The sequence below is a fragment of the Dama dama genome, chromosome 14, assembly GCF_033118175.1.
Source record: "Dama dama isolate Ldn47 chromosome 14, ASM3311817v1, whole genome shotgun sequence".
NCBI classification, from domain to species: Eukaryota; Metazoa; Chordata; class Mammalia; order Artiodactyla; family Cervidae; genus Dama; species Dama dama.
In genome coordinates, this window is record NC_083694.1 from 10,803,839 (window position 1) to 10,826,944 (window position 23,106).

Consider the following 23,106-nt stretch of genomic DNA (forward strand, 5'->3'; position numbering starts at 1 on the left):
ACACTCAGCACCCTTCTTGTTCCACTTGGTGCTTTTTCTGGCACTTGGTTTATGATGAGCACTTATGAACATTTTCAAAATGAGGTAATAATTGAAGTAACTCACTGTAAGATGCTAGTGATGACTGAATAAGTTCATTTTGTACTTTTGCAAAAATGGACTTAGAACAACCTCCGAGAACATGATGCACTGGTGAGTCAAAGTGTCTCTGAGCCTATCAGGGAGAGAGGATGTGAGGATGATGTATCAGCGTGAAGGACACAGCCTCACGCCTGGCAAAAGAGCTGCCCAGTAATAAGAACCTTTGTGGTTACATGTCTTTCCCAAGAGGTGGCGAAAACAGTTTTCTCCATCTCAGAAATTTCCCTATAGTAGTTGTGCAAAGCTGAGTAAGACAAATTTTACATCCTGCAACTTCTTTTTCAAAATATATTTGCAATGTTTACAATATATCACATAAACCAAGTAACCAGCTGCACATTGTACTAGGAGCCCACTTACCAAATATTACCTCATTTTCACAGCTTCCTGGTAGCAAATTTTCTTCTTTCATTTCTCTGTCTCCTTATGACATCTTTGGGATTGTTCAACCTATCTAGTTCTCTCATACCGTCATTTATGAGAATTTCCCAGCCTGTGGATCTTACTTTCTAACAATCAGCTTGATCTCCTTTGTCTCCTTAATCTAATGGCATAATTTATGAAGTTTGCAAAAAATTTTTCTGTTCATATTACTGATTATGCAATCATAATGAAACTAGTTCTCGACTCTAGTAAGCATACTAGATATAGCGACTAATAATATATTCACAACTATGAATTTGTTTACTCTTGATAGCAATTTAATAATATTATGTAGTGACTTTTTTGTCTATTTAGCATTTCTTGTTCTTCAACAAGTATAGATTTTTGTCACTCTTCTTAAACTGTCCCCTTTTATTACTTCTCTCCTTTCATTAGGTTAATTACCTGTATAAATGCAATGGTCTCTTACTCTGTGAGTTTACACCTAGTGATGGGAATGTTCTACATTTGGGCTGTTCAGTAGGGTAAAGCATCAGTCACATATGACTGGTGAGCACTAGAAACAATGGCTAATGTGACTGAGGAACTGAAAATTTCATTTGATTTACTTTTAATTAATTTAAATTTAAATAATCACATGTGACTACCCCATTGGACAGACTAGGTCTTGCTAGACTTTGTTTCAGTTTATACAACATAAATATTTTCCACCTTTGTCTTGGTTTTATTTTCTTCAGATATCTGTATCATCTACCCTACACAGTTGTGATAAAAAATATTAGTGGTGTCTGCAAAATAAACATATTCCAAAATTTTTTTTACAACTGTGCTCTACTTGAAAAGTTAAGAAATGTGGTTCACAAAATTGCCTTTGACTAAAACATTAGTAAGTGGTTGCACTAACATACTAATAATTGCTTTGATCAGTCAGCAATCTGTTACTCTGCATAAAGTAGGGAAAAATATCATGCTACTCACAGGACATTTTCAAATGAGGAAAATTGTACATAGAAGCCAATGGCATATTACTCAGCCTTTAAAAAGAATGAAATAATGCCATTTTCAGCAACATGGATGAACCTGGAGATTAAGTCAGACAGAGAAAGACAAATAGCATTATAATATTGCTTATATGTGGAAGATAAAAAAAACACAAATGAGCTTATTTACAAAACAGGAACAAACTCACAGACTTAGAGAATAAATTTATGGGAACAAGAGGGAAAGGGTGGAGGGGAGGGATAGATTGGGAGCTTGGGATTGACAGGTGTACCCTGCTACATTTAAAATGGATAACCAACAGAGACCTACTGTATATAGCACAGGGTACTCTGCTCAATATTCTGTAATAAACTGTATGTAAAAAAAAAAAAAGAGAGAAAAGAAGCCAACAGCTTATTCACTGCCCGGAGATAAAGTTGTGAAATAGATTAAATTTTTTAAAAGATTTATTTACTTCTTATTTTATTTTCGGCTGTAGTGGGTCTTCATGGCTGATGCAGGCCTTCTCTAGTTGCGGGGAGCAGGGGCGACTGTCTAGTTGCAATGCTCGGGCTTCTCGTTGCGCTGACTTCTCTTGTTGCGGAGCTCGGGCCCTAGGTACGTGGGCTTCAGTAGTTGCAGTGAGCGGGCTCAGTAGTTTGTGCTCCTGGGTTCTAGAGCACAGGCTCAAACGTTGTGGTGCAGGGGCTTCGTTGCTCCACAGCCTTTGGGATCTTCCCGGAATAGGGATTGAACTGGTGTCCCTTGCATTGCAAGGCGGATTCTTAACTGCTGGACCACCAGGGAAAGCCTGTTAAGTATTTTTGAGTCATCTCTGATCTGTTTTCTACCCCCTCTCAGAGTCTGCTCTCCCCTAAGAGACCCAGAGTCATCCTGTTTCTGCAGCCGGCCGTTTTGCCACGTCCCTCTACCCCTCCTCCAGTGTGAACATTACCGCTGATCCCTCTATCAACTCATTTTCATCAAGTGCCCAGAACTGGTAGGCTTCGTTGTCTCCCCCAGAAGTGTGCGCAGCGCAGCCACAAGGCGCGTGGCTGGGAGGGCAGGCCTGGAGCAGGGGTGCTGGGTTTGTTTGCACCCACGCTCAGCCACCTACATCGGAGCCAGTCCCTTTATCTGTCCCTCAGCTATAACAGGAGAACAACAGGCCCTTCCCATGGCGTTAACGTGAATATTAAAGAAGCTCCATATGCAAAGGTGTTTAGTGCTGGGTACACAGTAATTAATCAAATAAAGGTTGTTACTAATTTTTTTAGGGACAAATGACTCACATGCTCTCATATGAATTTCTAAGGATAAAATTGCAGCACTGGTAGACAGTTTGGGGACAGAATGCTAATGTTTTTCACAAGGCCCTCAATATGTATATATTCCTTGAATGAATGAATAAAGGATGAATTACCTGCTTCCTCTAACAGATAAATGACCTGTTCGTGACGTGTTCAAGGTTACCCACTGAGGTGGTAGAGGCAGCAGTAAGAAGGCAGCTTTAATTAAGTTTGGTTCTGTGCTCTCAAAAAGATTTGATATTCAAAACGAGCATAACATTGTCAGTGGCAAGTGTAATTTGGCAGAGTAGGACTTTAATTTTCCCCTTTACATTATTCTTTGTTTAGTTTTTTATAAGAGTGAATTATTTTTAGAATAAGAAAAAGCAATTACATGTAATTATATTAATCAAGTACTTGAATTACTACCACAGTTCTTATGTGAAGTCTCCTGACGGAATTCCTAACTGAAGAAAATTTGTGATATTGGCTTGGCCAAAAAGTTTGAGGTTTCCCATAACATCTTGTGGAAAAACTTGAACAAACTTTTTGGCCAACCCAATGCTTGGCAGTTTACATAAAAAGTCTTGATAGGTTTTTCAGTTTTGCTATTTTTTTATGGTCAGTAATGTAAAAAGTAAGCTTCATTTGAAATTGTTGACCTAAAGGTCCTCACCAAACACACACGCACACACTGACATGCTTATAAAAATTCAATACAGAAAATTCTAGTCAGAACAGGGTGAGATACTTAACAAACTTCAGGGTGATCAAAGCTTTGATGTCATTGTTTACTCTTTGAAGGGCTATATTTTTCTCAGAGAGAAAGAAGAAAGGAGAATTTAAAAAAAGGCTGTCTTTCCTCAAAACCAGTAGGTATTGCATATTTTTTCCCCTAATTTATGAGGAGTATAGTGGTAAAGAATTCATAATTTCCTTTAAGAACTGACGTGTGTAGTTAGAAATGCCTCACAATTAGTGGATATAAATAGGTGAATTGGATTAATAACATGCTAAATTTAATTATTTTTCCAATATATGTTCAAGATTAAATACAACAACAAAAAATAAGGACTGATTATTTTTTATTTTATGCTTAAGAGAGTCATACATTATTGATTAGGACATGTTTGCAAAACCTACACGATGTACCCCTGGTGAAGCCCTGTGAAACATGATCTCTGCACATTGCTAAATTGTATAAAACTTCTAAATAAAACATTAGTATCTCTAATATGTTTGCCAAAATAATGAATCATAATAGGCTGCTGTCGGTAAGCTAACAGCCAGTGACGTATGTTCTTTTGCTTTCCTTTAACTTAAGAGCAAGTTGTTGGCGTCTTTATCACCAAAACCAAACCACTGGGAGTGTTTTGATCCCAGGGACAGTTGATGCCTCACACGCTGATCTCAGAAGGGCTGCGATGGGCACTTAACCACTGACTCAGTTACAATTTGTCAGAATCATGAATAAAACATATGTTTTCCTCTACTTCTCTGCTTCCTTCAACCTTTTTCATAGCCCCACTTCCTTTCTCTGACATGTCAGCATGAAGTTGGCAGAAGGATTCTCTGTGGAGTTAGCAAATATAAAGAATATTCAAACGTTGGGGGCTAGTTGCTACCTGTACCAGCTGAGCAATTTTTCGTTTGTACAATGAGCATGTTCATACTTACAGAATATGTGAGCCCTTTCTGAAATGTGTTAAGGCATTTAAAAATAGTTTTTTAAATTGTAAAATAGTACACATTCCCTGCAGAATTTTAATTAAAACAATGAATAGTTTAAGAACAAAATAAAGCAATAAGTTATCCTACTACCTAGAGATTACACTAACATTTTTTTAAAGGAAGAAACATATGTATCATTTTGTATCTTGTTTTCTTTCTACTTCATCTTATACTTAGTGACTTATCACAAAGCAATAATGAAGTTTTATTTACTTTCTTTATTTTTAAACTGCAAAACACCACAGAATGTAATGCAAGTCTCTTGCAACTTTGCTCTTCTTCAGTCTTCAGTCCTGAGACTGAGAAAAAAACTAATGCATTACTAAGGGAACTTAAAACTGTTTTCTTGACAATTTTCAGGACAGTGTGATTTCCCATGCCTAAACAGATCATCTAGTTTGTTGAACTGAGATGGACTTCCTATTGTAAGTTCATATCAGACAGACAGAGAAGCATCTTCAAATTTTACTTTAAATTTCCCAAGCATTTCACCAAGCAGTGTGAGCAGGTGGTTTTGTCAACAGCAGCTTTATTAGAGAAGGGCTATTCTGTGGAAGTTTTATAAACCGATGAAAGAACTGTCTTTTGTGAGCTATTAGCCAGACAAGGAAATTAGAAAATTTGTTTTTTAAAAGGCCATATATAAGTCATAGGGGTTGAAATAAGACATGAAATAAGACATATCTTAAGTCAATGGGGCAGAGGAGTTAAATAGTTCTATACAGTTTACATGGAATACCTAGTAATTTCTTTGCCTCCACTGTTATAAAAGAAGCAGAAGTGATGTGAGAAAGAGAAGCTCTTTTGGTTATGCCTTGGAGGTAATAAACATAGAGGTCACTAAAGGGACGTTTGACTCAGTGTCCCTTGGGGTCAGTGCTGTGCCGTTGTCTGGGATCCCACTTCATACTTTTCAGGGAGCATTCCCTTGTAGCTTATATTTGAACTTGGCACCCCCTGGGGAAGACGCCTGGTGTGGCCTGGGAATCAGTGTTGCAGCTGTTAATTTTGACAGCTTGCTTTAGTCACTAGGAGGCTGCTGCCAGATTGGGAGGCAGAGTGCCATGTGATTAAAAGAAATATCAGAACACAGTTCAGTTCAGTTCAGTTCAGTCACTCAGTCATGTCTGACTCTTTGCGACCCCATGGACTGCAGCAGGCCAGACCTCCCTGTCCATCACCAACTCACGGAGCTTACTCAAACTCAAGTCCATTGAGTCGGTGATGCCATCCAACCATCTCATCCTCTGTGGTCCCCTTCTCCTCCTGCCTTCAATCTTGCCCAGCATCAGAATCTCTTCTAATGAGTCAGTTCTTCACATCAGGTGGCCAAAGTATTGGAGTTTCAGCTTCAGCATGCATCATTCCAATGAATATTCAGTCCAAGGTAAGAGAAACCTCAGTAAGATGGTACGCGCTAAGATAGGACATCAGAGGGCAGACAGACTAAAACCACAATCACAGAAGACTAACCAATCTAATCTCATGGACCATAGCCTTGTCTAACTCAATGAAACTAGGAGCCATGTTGTGTAGGGCCACCCAAGAGGGACAGGTTATGGTGGAGAGTTCTGACAAAATGTGGTCCTCTGGAGAAGGAAATGGCAAACTACTTCAGTATTCTTTCCTTGAGAAGCCCATGAACAGTATGAAAAGGCAAAAAGATAGGACACTAAAAGATGAACTCCCCAGGTTGGTAGGCGCCCAATATGCTACTGGAGAAGAGTGGAGAAATAACTTCAGAAAGAATGAAGAGACGGAGCCAAAGCAAAAACAACATCCAGCTGTGGATGTGACTGGTGATGGAAGTAAGGTCCGATGCTATAAAGAGCAATATTGCGTAGGAACCTGGAATATTAGGTCCATGAATCAAGGCAAATTGGAAGTGGTCAAACAGGAGATGGCAAGAGTGCATATTGACATTTTAGGAATCAGTGAACTAAAATGGACTGGAATGGGTGAATTTAATTCAGATGACCATTTTATCTATTACCAACAGTATAACCAACCTCCTTATTTTCTGTTGCTCTATTAAATCTAGATGTTTTAAGTAGAAAAATATGAACCTTGAATGTTCATAGAGCATATTCTAGCAGAGAAGAAAGACTAAGTATACCAGTAAATAAATAACAAAAATTCCAGAATGTGATAAAGTACAATACAGAAAAATTTAAACATGAATATAAACAATAGGAGTCATTAGGTGGTCAGGGAAGACCTAACAAAGGAGGTTTCAATGTTTTGTTTAAAAAGCTTAGTTTTTTTTGTGTGCATTTCTATGAGTTTTGACAAATTTATATGGTTGTGTGACCCCCACAGCCAGAATACAGAGCAGTCCCATAATTTGCCCAAATTTTCTGCTGTCCCCTTATCACCAATACTTCCCTCTACCACTACTCCCTATCAATCCCCAGTCAGTTATCTGTTCCTTTAATTTTGTCTTTTACAGAATGATATAGACATAGAATCATACGCATGAGTCATACAGTATGTAGCCTTTAGAGCCTGGCTATTCCATTAGAGCCCTGCATTTGAAATGCATCTGTTAGTTAGTCAGTTCAGTCGCTCAGTTGTGTCTGACTCTGCGACCCCATGAATCTCAGCACGCCAGGCCTCCCTGTCCATCACCAACTCCCGGAGTTTACTCAAACTCATGCCCGTCGGTGACGCCATCCAGCCATGTCATCCTCTGTCATCCCCTTCTCCTCCTGCCCCCAATCCCTCCCAGCATCAGGGTCTTTTCCAGTGAGTCAGCTCTTCTCATCAGGTGGCCAAAGTATTGGGGTTTCAGCTTCAGCATCAGTCCTTCCAATGGATATTCAAGGTTGACTTCCTTTAGAATTGATATTCTAAATTGATATTCTAATTGGTATTCTAATTGCTATTCTAACTGGTTTGATATCCTTGCTGTCCAAGGGACTTTCAAGGTGTACTTTTTATTTTTTTTTATTAGTTGGAGGCTAATTGCTTCACAACATTTCAGTGGGTTTTGTCATACATTGATATGAATCAGCCATAGATTTACACGTATTCCCCATCCCGATCCCCCCTCCTACCTCCCTCTCCATCCGATTCCTCTGGGTCTTCCCAGTGCACCAGGCCGGAGCACTTGTCTCATGCATCCCACCTGGGCTGGTGATCTGTTTCACCATAGATAGTATACATGCTGTTCTAGGTGTACTTTTGATACCTTACTTTCCCTCAAACATTTCATCCTCCAAATGCCTGTGAACCTTTTATATAATATCTTTTAAAGAATGGACAAAATCTTGTCAGCTAAGACTCTGAAACGTATGTTGCAAATTTGGATGTCCTAGGGACCAGTCAAGTAACAGAAGTGAGAGGGGCCAGCCGGGAAAAGAGACGGTTAGAAGGGGTGGGGACACTGGTAAAGCAGAGAATGCCTGTTTCTTGGCAGAGCAGCTGCTCAACTTTAATGGTTATTGCCAAGTGGAAATATGGTACCAGGGTTGAACACACAATGATTTTACTTAATGGGAGAATTTTTTGATTACTGGTTAAAATTTCTCAAAACTTAATTAAAAAAAATTACGTTTGCCAGACAATTGCATCTCGGGCTAAATCCAGCCCATGAGTGCCATTTTCAATGTCTACCCTGAAGCCTTCAGCAATAGCAGAAGAAAAGAATTCTGTTGGGTTATGCCTGCTATTTAATGTGTGTTTTGTTGCAGAATAACACAGTGTCTGTTACCAGAAACCTCTTACAAATAAATGCATGCTGGTAATCATGCCCTAGATGGGGTATCTAGATGATTAACTGGCTTGAATCTCACCTTAGCAATCACCATAATACTGGCGGATGTTCTCTGAGTTCAGTATTGAAGTTCTGTGGAGATTTGTCAGGAGATGGGAGATTTATCTTTTTCTTGCTGTCTTTGTGATCATAGACAAGCTGCTTTACCACTGTGAGTTATGGTTTTTCATCTTTCAGGTGGGAAGAGAAGACTTAAGGTTTTTTTTTTTTAAAGATTCTACTGATTTTTTGTTAAAGTGTAGGAAATTTTAGCACAAAAATGCAATCATAACATGAAAGCAATTTTTATCTATTTTTGATTCTGTAGCATATGGTTAAAGTTTAATGTACATTTGGTTCCCCAAAGAAAATTTGATATATAGTTTTATTTGCTGACAAATCATAACTTCTTTTGCAATTAATTTAAAATCAGCAGGCTTCACATTTTAAATGGGGAAGAGAATTTTAAAAGTCATTGTTCTGCCCATAGTCCGAGTCCCCGGTCAGGAAAGAAGACTCCTCGAAACAATGCAACTCGCAATAGGGGAATTTATTACTGACTCGAGCCAGGGCCTCCTGCCCTCACCAGGTGTGTGAGGACGAAAGGCCCCAAGCCCCAGTTCTCTCGGGTATTTATTAGGTCAAAATAAGCAGCAGGTAGTTGGCGCAATCGGATTGGTTACACAGTGGGTAGTTGGCGCAAGCTGATAGGTTACACAGTTGCAAGGTAATTTTTGTTGGCCCAACGTGGGGCTTTCAGCTTTCCCCTGATAGGTTCCCTTTTCTCTGGCTAGGCATGTGTTGATTGGCTGGCTCTAGGAGGCCTGATTATTATGTTACCCTGGGAAACCAGGCCTACTCCTAATCTAGGCTGCCTGCCATGGCGTTAGCCGTGACAGCCTCACATTTCCCCCCTGTCTGTTGTTCAAGTAGAGGAATCTTCCTCTTTACTCTGTGAAATTGACTGATATTGTTGTCTCAATACCATAATTTGGATGGTATTTAGGCGCTCCCTAATAAATGAGACCAGACGGTTTAAAATGCAGGGACCAAAGGTCAGTAACAATATTAATACTATGAGTGGACCCAGGAGGGTGGAAATCAAAGTGGTCAACCAGGGGGAGCGCTGAAACCAAGATTTAAACCAGCCTTGTTGGGCTTTTCGTTCTCTTTTGCTGGGCTAGTCCCTCTCTTACTTTTTAGAGAGATTTTTGTACCACCCCTGAATGGTCGATATAGCAACAGCATTCTTAGTGCTGCACATAATCTTCCTTGTTGCAGAAACAGCAAATCTAAACCTCTCCTATTCTGTAACATTACTTCAGCCAAGGAGCTCAAGGATTCTTGGAGGTGCGAAATGGACTGTTCCCTTGGTTTCGCAACCCCAAGCGGTGCAATAAAAAGAGTCAATTTCCCCACATTTTTCATTTTGGTTCTGATCCCTTCTCCCCCCGCCCCGGGCAGACATAGACAGGCACCTGTTCGTAGTACTGTGGGCCTTTTTGCTCACAGTTACGGGTGAACAGACCAAAAGAGCCGTGGGCAAAGAACTTGGTCAGTTGGTGGGGACCAAACCCATTACCGTCAGCCACCAGCACACACAAATCAAAGGTCAGTACTGGCCACCATGTCCCTTTGGGGCCACGTTGGAGCTCGAATTAAGCACTTCTCCAGTCTCAGGATTGTAGATCACCCAAGTCAGGTTAGCTGGCTGATGGGGGTTGTGGCTGGTTCCTCCTGGGCCAATGAAAACTGTTATCAGCAGGAGAGTTAAGAGGGCTCCCATTGTACGAGTTTCAGTTTCAAAAGATTTGATGGGTGAGGTCTTGCCTCCCATTCTGCTTGCATCTTCTCCTGTTCTTCTGGGGTGGCTTGCCGCACGTGATTGCAGTGAACCTAGGGCCTGATCCCGTCGACCTTAACAGCAGTAGGAGTGGTAAGGAGAACAACATAAGGGCCTTTCCATCTAGGTTCTAATGCTTTAGATTGGTGTCGTTTTACCCAAACCCAATCACCCGGGCCAATATTATGTGAGGAGATGGTCCCCTTGCTTGTTCCCTCGTGTATCTCTCGAATTAATTTCCAAACATGGCTATGCACCTTGCTTAATGCCATCAGTGATTGCTGGAATTGTCCCAAGGTAGGGGGTGGTAGGCATTTTCCCTCGAATATAGGACACACAGGAGGGGGTCTTCCATACAGAATCTCAAAAGGGGTAAGATTCAGCTTATACGTGCTCGAAAGAGCGCGAAGGGAAGGAGGGTCACCCAGTCCCCGCCAGTCTCTATTGCCAACTTTGTCAGAGTTTCTTTTAGGGTCCAATTCGTTCTCTCAAGCTGTCCTGAGCTCTGGGGATTATATTCACAATGTAACTTCCATTTTGTCCCCAGAGCTTGGGCCAGCCCTTGTACAATCTGGCTCACAAAGGCAGGTCCGTTATCTGAGCCCATAGTCACTGGCAGCCCATACCTAGGCACTATCTCCTCTAAGATCTTTTTAGCAACCACTGTTGCTGTCTCTCCCTTAGTGGGGAAGGCTTTTACCCAACCCGAGAAGGTATCTACCAGAACCAACAGATAGCGATACCCGTACTTGCCTGGTCTCAGCTCAGTGAAATCTATCTCCCAGTGTTGCCCTGGCTCTTCCCCTCAGTACCTCGTTCTAGTGTGCTGCCTTTTCCCTGTCCTCATCAGCTGGCACGCTTTGCAAGCCTGGATTATTTCTCATACAGTTGCATTTTGTCGAGGGAACCTCAGGCAGGCTGTCTGGAGAAGAGTCAAGGTCTTTTTCTCTCCCAAGTGTGTAGTTGTGTGCAGGTGTTCACATAGGTGATGACCCAGGATGGCAGGCAATATCAGGTTGTTGTTTTGATCTCAGTACCATCCATCTTTGTTATTCTTCTGGAGGGTGGTATCCTCGTTGATCCAAATGAGGTCAGGGAGGGAATAGTCGGGGACTGGAGGCAGAGTCCCCATACCAGGAGGTGGATGTCCCATGGCTAATATGGGGGCGGCGTAGTCCCGGCTGGCCGCTTTTAGTAGGGCCCATCTGAGTGTCTGGAAATCCTGTTTCATTGGCTCAGTCCAAGCCCAGTTTGGGGTCTCTTTACTTCCCTCATATAAGGGCCGGGCCTTCTCAGCAAACCCCATGATCCATAGTCTACAATATCCAACAGTCTCTAAAAACTCTCTCACCTGGCGGGGGGTCTTGGGCTCTGGTACTTGCAATATTGTTTCCTTCATGGCCTGAGTTAGCCACCTTTGCCCCTGCCTGATCTTGTACCCCAAATAGGTGACCTCTTGCCGGGATATTTGCACCTTCTTTGTGCTAGCATGATATCCCAAGGTGCCTAGAGTCTGTAAGAGGTCACCGGTGGCACGGCTGCATGCCTCTGTGGTTCCAGCCAACATAAGGTCATCCACATATTGCAGCAGGATGACCTCTGGGTGGCGAGTCCGATATTCATAGAGGTCTTTACTCAAAGCCTCGTTAAACAAGGTAGGGGAGTTTTTGAACCCTTGTGGGAGGCGGGTCCAAGTTAATTGTACTACCGGTTGGCCTTCCCCCTCAGTCCACTCAAAGGCAAATATTTCCTGGCTCTGGGCCGCCAGGGGGAGGCTGGAAAAAGCATCTTTCAAGTCCAACACAGTGTACCAAGTGTACTCAGGCAGCAGACTGCTCAGGAGGGTATACGGGTTGGGGACAGTAGGGTGTATGTCACTCACCCGCTTGTTGACTTCTCGTAGGTCCTGGACAGGTCTGTAATCCGTACTCCCTGGCTTCTTCACCGGTAGTAAGGGGGTGTTCCAAGGGGATTGGCACCGCTTGAGAATTCCGGCATCCATGAGCCATCGAATGTGGGGAGTGATCCCCCGCCGAGCCTCCTGGCTCATAGGATATTGCTTCACCCTCACAGGAGTCGCCTCGGCTTTTAATTCGATGACAACCGGATGTCTCTGTTTAGCCAGTCCCACTCCTGCTGTTTCTGCCCATGCCAACGGATATTTGTGGACCCACGGTTGTATATCTGGTGCTATAACCTCTGAGGGCTTAGGCACAAAAAGTCTGTGTTCATCTCTTAAAGCTAGAGACAAGACATGTATCGGCTGTCCAAGTCCATCCGTGACTGACATTCCCCCAGGGTCAAAATGGATCTGAGCATTAACTTTAGTCAACAAGTCCCGTCCAAGTAGAGGGGCTGGGCATTCTGGTATCACCAAAAACGAATGGGACACCTGATGGGTCCCCAAATATACTTTCTGTTCTGTGGTCCAACAATATTTTTTTGTCCCCGTGGCTCCCTGCACCAAGCTGGTTTTCTTAGACATTGGTCCCAGTTTTTTATTTAAAACAGAGTGTTGGGCGCCAGTGTCCACCATGAAGTCAATGGGTTTCCCCTCTACATGTATGGTTACCCAGGACTCGGGGAGGGGTGTCGAGTCTTGACCGAGTCCTGACTCCCCTAGTCACTGTCTTCCCCCGCATATAGAACTCGAATTCCAGGGGAAATTCTCTTTCTGGGTTGTTCTTTTCTTCGGGTCTCTCTTAGGGCACTCATTTTTCCAGTGCCCCCGTTCTTTGCAGTAAGCGCACTGATCTTTCTTTAGGGCCTGCCTTTTTGGTCTCTCTGTTTCTCCCGTCTGGGGGTCTCGAGGCTCCCTCAATTCTGTTCCGGCCTTCATCCCCACAAAAAGAATTTTGGTTAGCTCTCTCTGGTTCTTCCGGTTTTCTTTTGCCCTATGTTCCCTATCTTCTTTCCTGATCTTCTCAGCTAGTTCCCTTTCCTCCCGACGAAGTCTTTCCTCCCTTTCTTCTGGGGTCTCCCTATTATTAAATACCTTTTCAGCTGCTTTCAGTAAGTCTTGTATTGTCTGCTCTCCTAACCCCTCTATCTTTTGTAATTTCCTCTTAATATCTGGGGCTGCCTGATTCACAAACACTAGTAGAACTGCAGCGCGTGATTCCTCAGCCTGGGGGTCCATGGGTGTATATTGCCTAAAGGCTTCCATTAGCCTCTCTAGGAAGGCTGACGGGCTCTCAGTGGGCTCTTGCTGTACTAAATTTACCGTTGCCAAATTTGTCGGCTTCCTAGCTGCGGCCCGCAGGCCAGCCATTAGAGTCTGGCGGTACACTCGGAGACGCTCCCTACCTTCCACTCGCTCAAAATCCCAGTTAGGCTGCAACAGAGGAAACCCCTCGTCCACGAGATGAGGCTGGGCAGTTGGTCTCCCGTCAACCCCCGGGACCGGTTTCCGCGCCTCTGCCAGGATTCCCTCCCGTTCTTCCGTGTTGAAGAGCACCTGCAACAGCTGCTGGCAATCATCCCAGGTGGGGTTATGAGTGAACAAAATGGGAAAAGGGCCAGTATTGCTAGGTTTGCTCTCTGTCCGGGTTAGCTGGTCCCACCCGGACGGGGAGTGCCTGTACAGTAGATGAAGGTTCCCCATGATCCTGCTCACCCCTATTTCCTCTATTCTTTCTCCAGGGTCGGGATTCCCTTGTCCCTTCTGATTCACTGGGGGGGCTCTTCCCCCCCGGGGGAACCTGCAACGGAGGAGGGGCATATGGCGGGGGCCTAATTTCTGTCTCCAAGTCAATCAGGTTCCGGTCTGAGGATTCCTACAAGACCGGTTTTGGGCCCTTATTCTTCTTGGCTTCCTCTGGGGCAGTGGGAGTTTTCATAACCAGGGCCTGTACATTAGGAGAATCAGGGAGTTTGTGAACAAAAGGTTTTAACCATTCGGGCGGATCTTTTACTAGATCTTGCCAGACCATAACATATGGGACTTGGCTCGGGTGGCCCCAGGGATCAGGAGCCATAACTTTTTCTTTTTCACTGCCCAAATAATAGAAGATTGAAAAGTTTCTTCTGAAGGCCATCCAACCTGGAAGGTGGGCCACTCTGCAGAGCAAAAGGTTATTAATTTACTCTTTGTAACCAGTAGCGATAGATCATACGCTCTAGCCCTGACATCCGAGAAATGATCAGTCATGAGAGAGAGTGAGGTAGATTTTCTTGCCCCATAGCGAGAGTCAGAAGAAAGTCACCGAGAATTACCACCAATAAATCCTATCGGGAGTGGTGGTGGCCAGGAGGTTGGGCTTGTGGTATGCTTCGTGGAACTATTTGAGTGCCTTAGTCGTTGCACGGAAGTTTTCTTGCTGGGGGCGGGCACCCTAAGGGTTTCTAGCCCGTTCCGTGACCCCCTTATCCTTTCACGGGAGTCTTCCAGTGGCAGGCGCCCTATCGGCTCTTAAGTGCCTGTCCCGTGCCCACACAGACGGGTTTTTATTTGGCCAGATTCTCGGTTTAGAATACGAGAAAAAAGAAAGGAGTTTCACCCTCTTGGGCTCCCGTTACTGGGGCTGACTTGTTGGGAGGCCTTCAGAATCCGCCAGGGAGTAGCCCTGGCCGGGACTCGTCAGTTGCCCCGACAACTGTCTGCCTGTTCACTGAAACTTCCAGAAACAGAAATGAGGCTCCAAGGCTTTATAGGAAGAAGTAGACAACGACACACCATAGAACAACGAGACAGGAGACAATGCCGGCAGTTACACAGAAAAACACACAGACAGACAGACATCGGCCGACGACACAGATCCTCCGGAACAAGGGTCACCTTACCGTATGGCGTCCACTGTTCCCCAGATTCGGGCTTAGGAGAGGAGGTCTCCTTCCCGCAGAGCTGGCTGCCTCCCAGCGTGCTCGCTGGCCGCGGCCTCACGCCAGCCGGAACGGCCAGTCCGTTCCCTCATGGAAAGCTTTCCCTAACGCCAGACACCTTCCCGCTTCACAGCAGGGCCCCGGATTTACTCTGGTCTTTTTCTGCGCCAGACACCTTCCCGCTTCACAGCAGGGCCTCGGCTTGACTCTGGTCTTTTTCTGCGCCAGACAGCTTCCCGCTTCACAGCAGGGCCTCGGCTTTACTCTGGTCTTTTTCTGCGCCAGACACCTTCCCTCTTCACAGCAGGGCCTCGGCTTTACTCTGGTCTTTTTCTGCGCCAGACACCTTCCCGCTTCACAGCAGGGCCTCGGCTTTACTCTGGTCTTTTTCTAAACCTGCCTGAGCACCGGTGCTATTCCCTATCTTTTTTTCCCCTTTGTTCCAAAGAGCGTTCTTCCCCGGTCAAGGGATCGCGGACGAGCCCCCAAATGTTCTGCCCGTAGTCCGAGTCCCCGGTCGGGAAAGAAGACTCCTCGAAACAATGCAACTCGCAATAGGGGAATTTATTACTGACTTGAGCCAGGGCCTCCTGCCCTCACCAGGTGTGTGAGGACGAAAGGCCCCAAGCCCCAGTTCTCTCGGGTATTTATTAGGTCAAAATAAGCAGCAGGTAGTTGGCGCAATCGGATTGGTTACACAGTGGGTAGTTGGCACAAGCTGATAGGTTACACAGTTGCAAGGTAATTTTTGTTGGCCCAACGTGGGGCTTTCAGCTTTCCCCTGATAGGTTCCCTTTTCTCTGGCTAGGCATATGTTGATTGGCTGGCTCTAGGAGGCCTGATTATTATGTTACCCTGGGAAACCAGGCCTACTCCTAATCTAGGCTGCCTGCCATGGCGTTAGCTGTGACAGCCTCACAGTCATTAATGTAATTACATATGTTAAAATTGCCTTAAATTAACAATATACTGTTATATATGTATTTTTTCTTGTAATAGCTTCTTTGCGACAGTTCATAGAGTGACATCTTGGGGATGTTTCACTGTAGAGGTTGAGAGATCAGGAAAAGGCTTAAAGACTCTAGTTTCTACTGGTTCTGGCCAGGTGAAGGAGAAGCTGTGAAACAAATGAAAAAAAAAGATGGGAACAGCAGAAAAGGGGAGGGAGAAGACAACTAACTTTTTAAAAAAGAATTATTATTTTTTTTTATTGAAGTATAGTTGTTTTATAACATTCCACTTGCTTTTTTAAACATGTTGAGTGTGAAGTGTTTTAAACCTGATTAGAAAGATCAAAACTGGGGAAATGATTTTACTCATTTATTATTATTATTTTACGTTGGAGTATAGTTGATTAACAATATTATGTTAGTTTCAGGTATACAGCAGAGTGATTAAGTGGTATATGCACGTGTATTTATTCTTTTTCAAATCCTTTTCCCATTTAGGTAGAGTAGAGTTCCTTGGGCTATGCAGTAGGTCCTTGTTGATTATCTATTTTAAATGTTGATTATCTATTTTAAATCTATTAAAATGTATCTATTTTAAATATCTATTTTAAAACTCCCAGTCTATCCCTACCCCTCACCTTTCTCCCCTGGTGACCATAAGTTTGTTCTCTAAGTCTGCGAGTCTGTTTCTGTTGTGTAAATAAATTCATTTGTATCATTTAAAAAAATATTCCACATATAAGTGATATCATATGATGTTTGTCTTTCTCTGATTTACTTCACTTACTATGATAATCTCTGTGTCCATCCATGTTGCTGCAAATGGCACTGTTTCATTGTTTTTAATGACTGAGTAGTATTTCACTGTATACATGTGCTATATCTTCTTTATCCATTCATCTGCTGATGGACATTTTGGTTGCTTCTATGTCTTGGCTATTACAAACAGTGGTACAATGCACGTTTATACAGGGGTGCCCGTATCCTTTCAAACCATGTTTTTCTCCAGATAGATGCATAGGAGTGGGATTGGAGGGTCATATGGTAACCTTGCTTTTAGTTTCTTGAGGAACCTCCTTGCTGTTCTCCAATTTACGTTCCCGCCAATAGTATAGGAAAGTTCCCTTTTGGAGACATTATCGTAAATGCTACCAGAGCATTTAATACACTTTAGTATAATATTCTTGATTAAATTGTCTGGCTCTGCTGGAAGATGGTCGATTCCTTGTACAGGGACCACATACATGTTGCTCTCTTCTGCCTTCCTGGCATCTTGCACAGTGCATGGCATGCAGGAAGACCCTGATTAATTTTTTTTTAAATTTTTTAATTTGATTTTTATTGAAGTATAGCTGATTTACAATATTGTGTTAGTTTCATATGTACAGCAAAGTGATTCAGATATATATATATGTATATATATATGTATATGTGTATATATATATATATATACACACACATATATATTCTTTTTAAGATTCTTTTCCCTTACAAGTTATTACAAAATGTTAGGTAGAGTTCCCTGTGCTGTCCCTTGTTGGTTGTAACATAGTAGTCTGTATATGTTAATCCCAAACTGCTAATTTATCTCCTATCCCCTTCCCCATTTGGCAACCAAAAGTTTGTTCTCTATGTCTGTGGGATACAAAATTCATTTTTATCATATTTTTAGACTCACATTAAGCAATATCACATGTTATTTGTCTTTCTGTGACTTTATTTTAGTTAGTGTGATAATTTCTAGGTCTGTCCATGTTGCTGCAAATGGTATTATTTCACTCTTTTTTATGACTGAGTAATCTAATGCATATTTTTAATGAATTAAAAAAAATTAGTCCTTTATTGTATGCCAGGCAAAAATGATGAAAGTTTTGCATCACTAAGGGAGTTCTCAAGATAGTGTATTAGTGCAAAAGGGGTTTAAACAGCAAAGAATGTCGGAAACCACTTGTCTGAGTAATTGCTAAGCTTTATGCAGGCTCACCACCCTTATTGCGGAAAGTGAAGAGGAACTAAAAAGCCTCTTGATGAGAGTGAAAGAGGAAAGTGAAAAAGTTGGCTTAAAGCTCAACATTGAGAAAACTAAGATCTTGGCATCTTGTCCCATCACTTCATGGGAAATAGATGGGGAGACAGTGGAAATAGTGTCAGACTTTGTTTTTTAGGCTCCAAAATCAGTACAGATGATGATTGTAGCCATGAAATTAAAAGACGGTTACTCCTTGGAAGGAAAGTTATGACCAACCTAGACAGCATATTAAAAAGCAGAGACATTACTTTGCCAACAAATGTCCGTCTAGTCAAGGCCATGGTTTTTCCAGTGGTCATGTATGGATGTGACAGTTGGACTGTGAAGAAAGCTGAGCACTGAAAAATTGATGCTTTTGAACTGTGGTGTTGGAGAAGACTCTTGAGAGTCCCTTGGACTGCAAGGAGATCCAACCAGTCCATCCTAAAGGAGATCAGTCATGGGTGTTCATTGGAAGGACTGATGCTGAAGCTGAAACTCCAATACTTTGGCCACCTGATGCGAAGAGCTGACTCATTGGAAAAGACCCTGATGCTGGGAGGGATTGGGGGCAGGAGGAGAAGGGTGAGACAGAGGATGAGATGGCTGGATGGCATCATTGACTTGATGGACATGAGTTTGAGTAAACTCTGGGAGTTGGTGATGGACAGGAAGGCCTGGTATGCTGCGATTCATGGGGTCGCAAAGAGTCGGACATGACGGAGCGACTGAACTGAACTCATGACTAAATCAAGAATTAATCAGCCATTTGCTCTGTAGAAGGTCCCACTGACTTTTGAAATTAATTCTATGAATCTCTCAGAAAATGTCAGCCTGAAAATGAACATCACTATTTCTGAATTCAGACACAGGTGTCTAAGGAAGATGTAGCAATGATAGACCCATGTTGGTCCAAACCCACCTGTTGTGGAGCAGCTTGGTGCTCGAGGAGGTACCATCATCATTGGTGGAGGGTTCCTGATGATCACTGTTGTCTTAGAGGAGGCTGGTGTGGAACATGCTGGGGCAGCTCCCCATGTGCTTTTAAGATAATTAACTCTTGGAAAATCATTTAAAAATGGTGCCTGAAAATCAATAGACATTCTTAATAGTTTTTGATGGACTATTGATTTAATTGAGTGATAGGACTACACTGTAATGCAGGAAAAGCTGCCTAGATACTACTTTAAATGACTTAATTTGACCACCACTATACAGTATTTCAGTGTCTTCCAATGGCTGTCTGATGAATGTGATGTGATGAATGCACATGTGTATCTTCAAGTGTTTGATACATGAAAAGACACATTTACAAAATATTTACTTTAGGTAAGGTGACCTGTGGATAATATTTAAGGGACTAGCTTTTTCTTTTTCTTTTTTACTCTCATTGTCTGGATGACTTAATGGAAATGATTTGTTCTACATCGATATGGAAATGATATAGAATGGAAATGATACAAACACCTTCTACATTGATATCCTATGTCTTTGCTGTTGTTGTGTAGTTGGTAAGTTGTGTCTGACTCTTATGACCCCATGGACTGTATTCTGCCGGGCTCCCTCTGTCCATGGAATTTCTCAGGCAAAGATACTGGAGTGGGTAAAAAACCTAATTCTCCTCATTAAGAAAGCAGGCAAAAATCAGAGTAATATCAGTGTTTGTCCTTTTTCATTATAGAAGCTATCATGGGTACAAACAGAGACCCCCTTCCTAGTCTATTGTTTTGCTCAGACCCATTAAGAGAAATGAAATATTTTCCTAAATTTGCACCATTGTTCACAGAGCTTATAAAACCATTTGAAAATATATCTGGAGGAGAGTCATATTTTATAACAATAGTAACTTCAATAGTTAGTGAAAACTTCATTCACTCTCAAAAACAGTTAAAGAACAACCTCTACTTGTTTAGGCAGTAATACAGGCAATCTCTACTTAAAGAGAAGCCAGATCGTCCTCCTGGTGGTGAGGACCCAATTAAACCTTGTGAAGAGATCAGAGCTAGGTTGGCTTCTGAATGGCATTGCTCCCTCCCTGGTTTTGTGCCTACCTGTCGTATAACACCAAGGATTTGTTCCTCATGGGGCTAAAAATCGATTCCCTTGCAAACAACTGAGTGCTGACCGTTGCACCTGTCCTGGCAGGTTTATATCGCAGTAAATTATACCAAAGCCCCCAGACTAAGTACTGTTGCCAACACTGTCAGAAAACCAAACATTTCCTTTACTTCCTTGGGGACCCAGAGACTCCACCTCGCCTGACTTCCCTCTGCCACCCCGGACAGCAGCATGGGCTAACTTGACTGGTGACCACGAGGGCTGGGGGTAAGGGGAACAGTTCACTCGAAGAGGCGGTTGAGGATAACCTCCAGGAAGCACATGCACTAATTAAACTGGAAGTTGAAACAAACTTCTATCTCATATCATAAATAGCAGAAGAGAACAGTTCTAGTTTTCAAAGGAGCACCTTGTATGAATTTCTGTGCTTTTGGACATATGATTATTGCCCAAATCTTCAGTGCTTAGTGATGATACCATGCAAATTTTTCTAGCCTGCATCCTAGTAATGGAATATCTGTGGCTTTAGTGCTCCCTATGATATTCTTTTCTTCCTTCCTCCTTCTCTTTTCCTCTTCTCATACCTTTACTTCAATTTCTCCTTCATTTTCTTCTTTTTCTTTCTTATTCTTTTCTCCAGTGATAAAGACTTCTATCTCTAAGTTGTCCACAGAATTAAAATTATTTTAAGCCTTATGATACTTCTTTCTCTCATAACAATGTATAAGCCAGAGCCTTTCAGTATTCACAGCAAGAATTCGCTTCCACTTTCTGGTCTACGAGACCAGGAGTTTGCACTGGTAATAGTGACTGTATATGAATCACGAGTCACGTAAATCAGTCAACTTGGAAGCAGAATGCCTGGTTTCAGAATTACATATATCAACCCTATGGCCAGCTCCATTTCTTTCTTGTTCAGTTCAGTAAGTTGCTCAGTTGTGTGTGACTCTTTGTGATCCCATGGACTGCAGCACAACAGGCTTCCCTGTCCATCACCAACTCCTGGAGCTTGCTCAAACTCAAGTCCATCAAGTCAGTGATGCCATTCAACCATCTCATCCTCTGTCATCCCCTTCTCCTCCTGCCTTCAATCTTGCCCAGCATCAGGGTCTTTTCCAATGAGTCAGTTCTTCACATGAGGTGGCCAAAGTATTGGAGTTTCAGCTTCAGCATCAGTCCTTCCAATGGATATTCAGGACTGATTTCATTTAGATGGACTGGTTGGATCTCCTTGCAGTCCAAGGGACTCTCAAGAGTCTTCTCTAACACCACAGCTCAAAAGCATCAATTCTTCAGTGCTCAGCTTTCTTTATAGTCCAACTCTCACATCCATACATGATCACTGGAAAAATCATAGCCTTGACTAGATGGACCTTTGTTGACAATGTAATGTCTCTGCTTTTTAATATGCTGTCTAGGTTGGTCATAACTTTCCTTCCAGGGAGTAAGCGTCTTTTAATTTCATGGCTGCAGTCCCCATCCGAAGTGATTTGGGAGCCCAGAAAAATAAAGTCAGCCACTGTTTCCACTGTTTCCCCACCTATTTGCTATGAAGTGATGGGACCGGATGCCATGATCTTAGTTTTCTGAATGTTGAGCTTTAAGCCAACTTTTTCACTCTCATCTTTCACTTTCATCAAGAGACTTTAGTTCTTCTTCACTTTCTGCAATAAGGGTGGTGTCATTTGCATATTTGAGGTTATTGATATTTCTGCCGGCAATCTTGATTCCAGCTTGTGCTTCATCCAGCCCAGCGTTTCTCATGATGTACTCTGCATATAAGTTAAATAAGCAGGGTGACAGTATACAGCCTTGACGTACTCCTTTCCCTATTTGGAACCAGTCTGTTGTTCCATGTCCAGTTCTAACTGTTGCTTCCTGACCTGCATACAGGTTTCTCAAGAGGCAGGCCAGGTGGTCTGGTATTCCCATCTCTTTCAGAATTTTCCACAGTTTATTGTGATCCACACAGTCGAAGGCTTTGGCATAGTCAATAAAGCAGAAACAGATATTTTTCTGGAACTCTCTTGCTTTTTCAGTGATCCAGCAGATGTTGGCAACTTGGTCTCTGGTTCCTCTGCCTTTTCTAAAACCCGCTTGAACATCTGGAAAATCACAGTTCACGTACTGCTGAAGCCTGGCATGGAGAATTTTAAGCATCACTTTACTAGCGTGTGAGATGAGTGCAATTGTGTGGTAGTTTGAGCATTCTTTGGCATTGCCTTTCTTTGGGATTGGGATGAAAACCGACCTTTTCCAGTCCTGTGGCCACTGCTGGGTTTTCCAAATTTGCTGGCATATTGATTGCAGCACCTTCACAGCATCATCTTTCAGGATTTGAAATAGCTCCACTGGAATTCCATCACCTCCACTAGCTTTGTTCATAGTTATGCTTCCTAAGGCCCACTTGACTTCACATTCCAGGATGTCTGGCTCTAGGTGAGTGATCACACCGTCATGGTTATCTGGATCATGAAGATCTTTTTTGTACAGTTCTTCTGTGTATTCTTGCCCCCTCTTCTTAATATCTTCTGCTTCTGTTAGGTCCATACCATTTCTGTCCTTTATTGTGCCCATCTTTGCGTGAAATATTCCCTTGGTATCTGTAATTTTCTTGAAGAGATCTCTAGTCTTTCCCATTCTGTTGTTTTCCTCTATTTCTTTGCATTGATCGCTGAGGAAGGCTTTCTTATCTCTCCTGGCTATTCTTTGGAACTCTGCATTCAAATGGGTATGTCTTTCCTTTTCTCCCTTCCCTTTTGCTTCCCTTCTTTTCACAGCTATTTGTAAGGCCTCCTCAGACAACCATTTTGCCTTTTTTCATTTCTTTTCCACGGGGATAGTCTTGATCCCTGTCTCCTGTACAATGTCACAAAGCTCCGTCCATAGATCATCAGGCACTCTGTCTATCAGATCTAGTCCCTTAAATCTATTTCTCACTTCCACTGTATAGTCATAAGGGATTTGATTTAGGTCATACCTGAATGGTCTAGTGGTTTTCTCCATTTTCTTCAATTTCAGTCTGAATTTGGCAATAAGGAGTTCATGTTCTAAGCCACAGTCAGCTCCTGGTCTTGTTTTTGCTGACTGTATAGAGCTGCTCTATCTTTGGCTGCAAAGACTATAATCAATCTGATCTCAGTGTC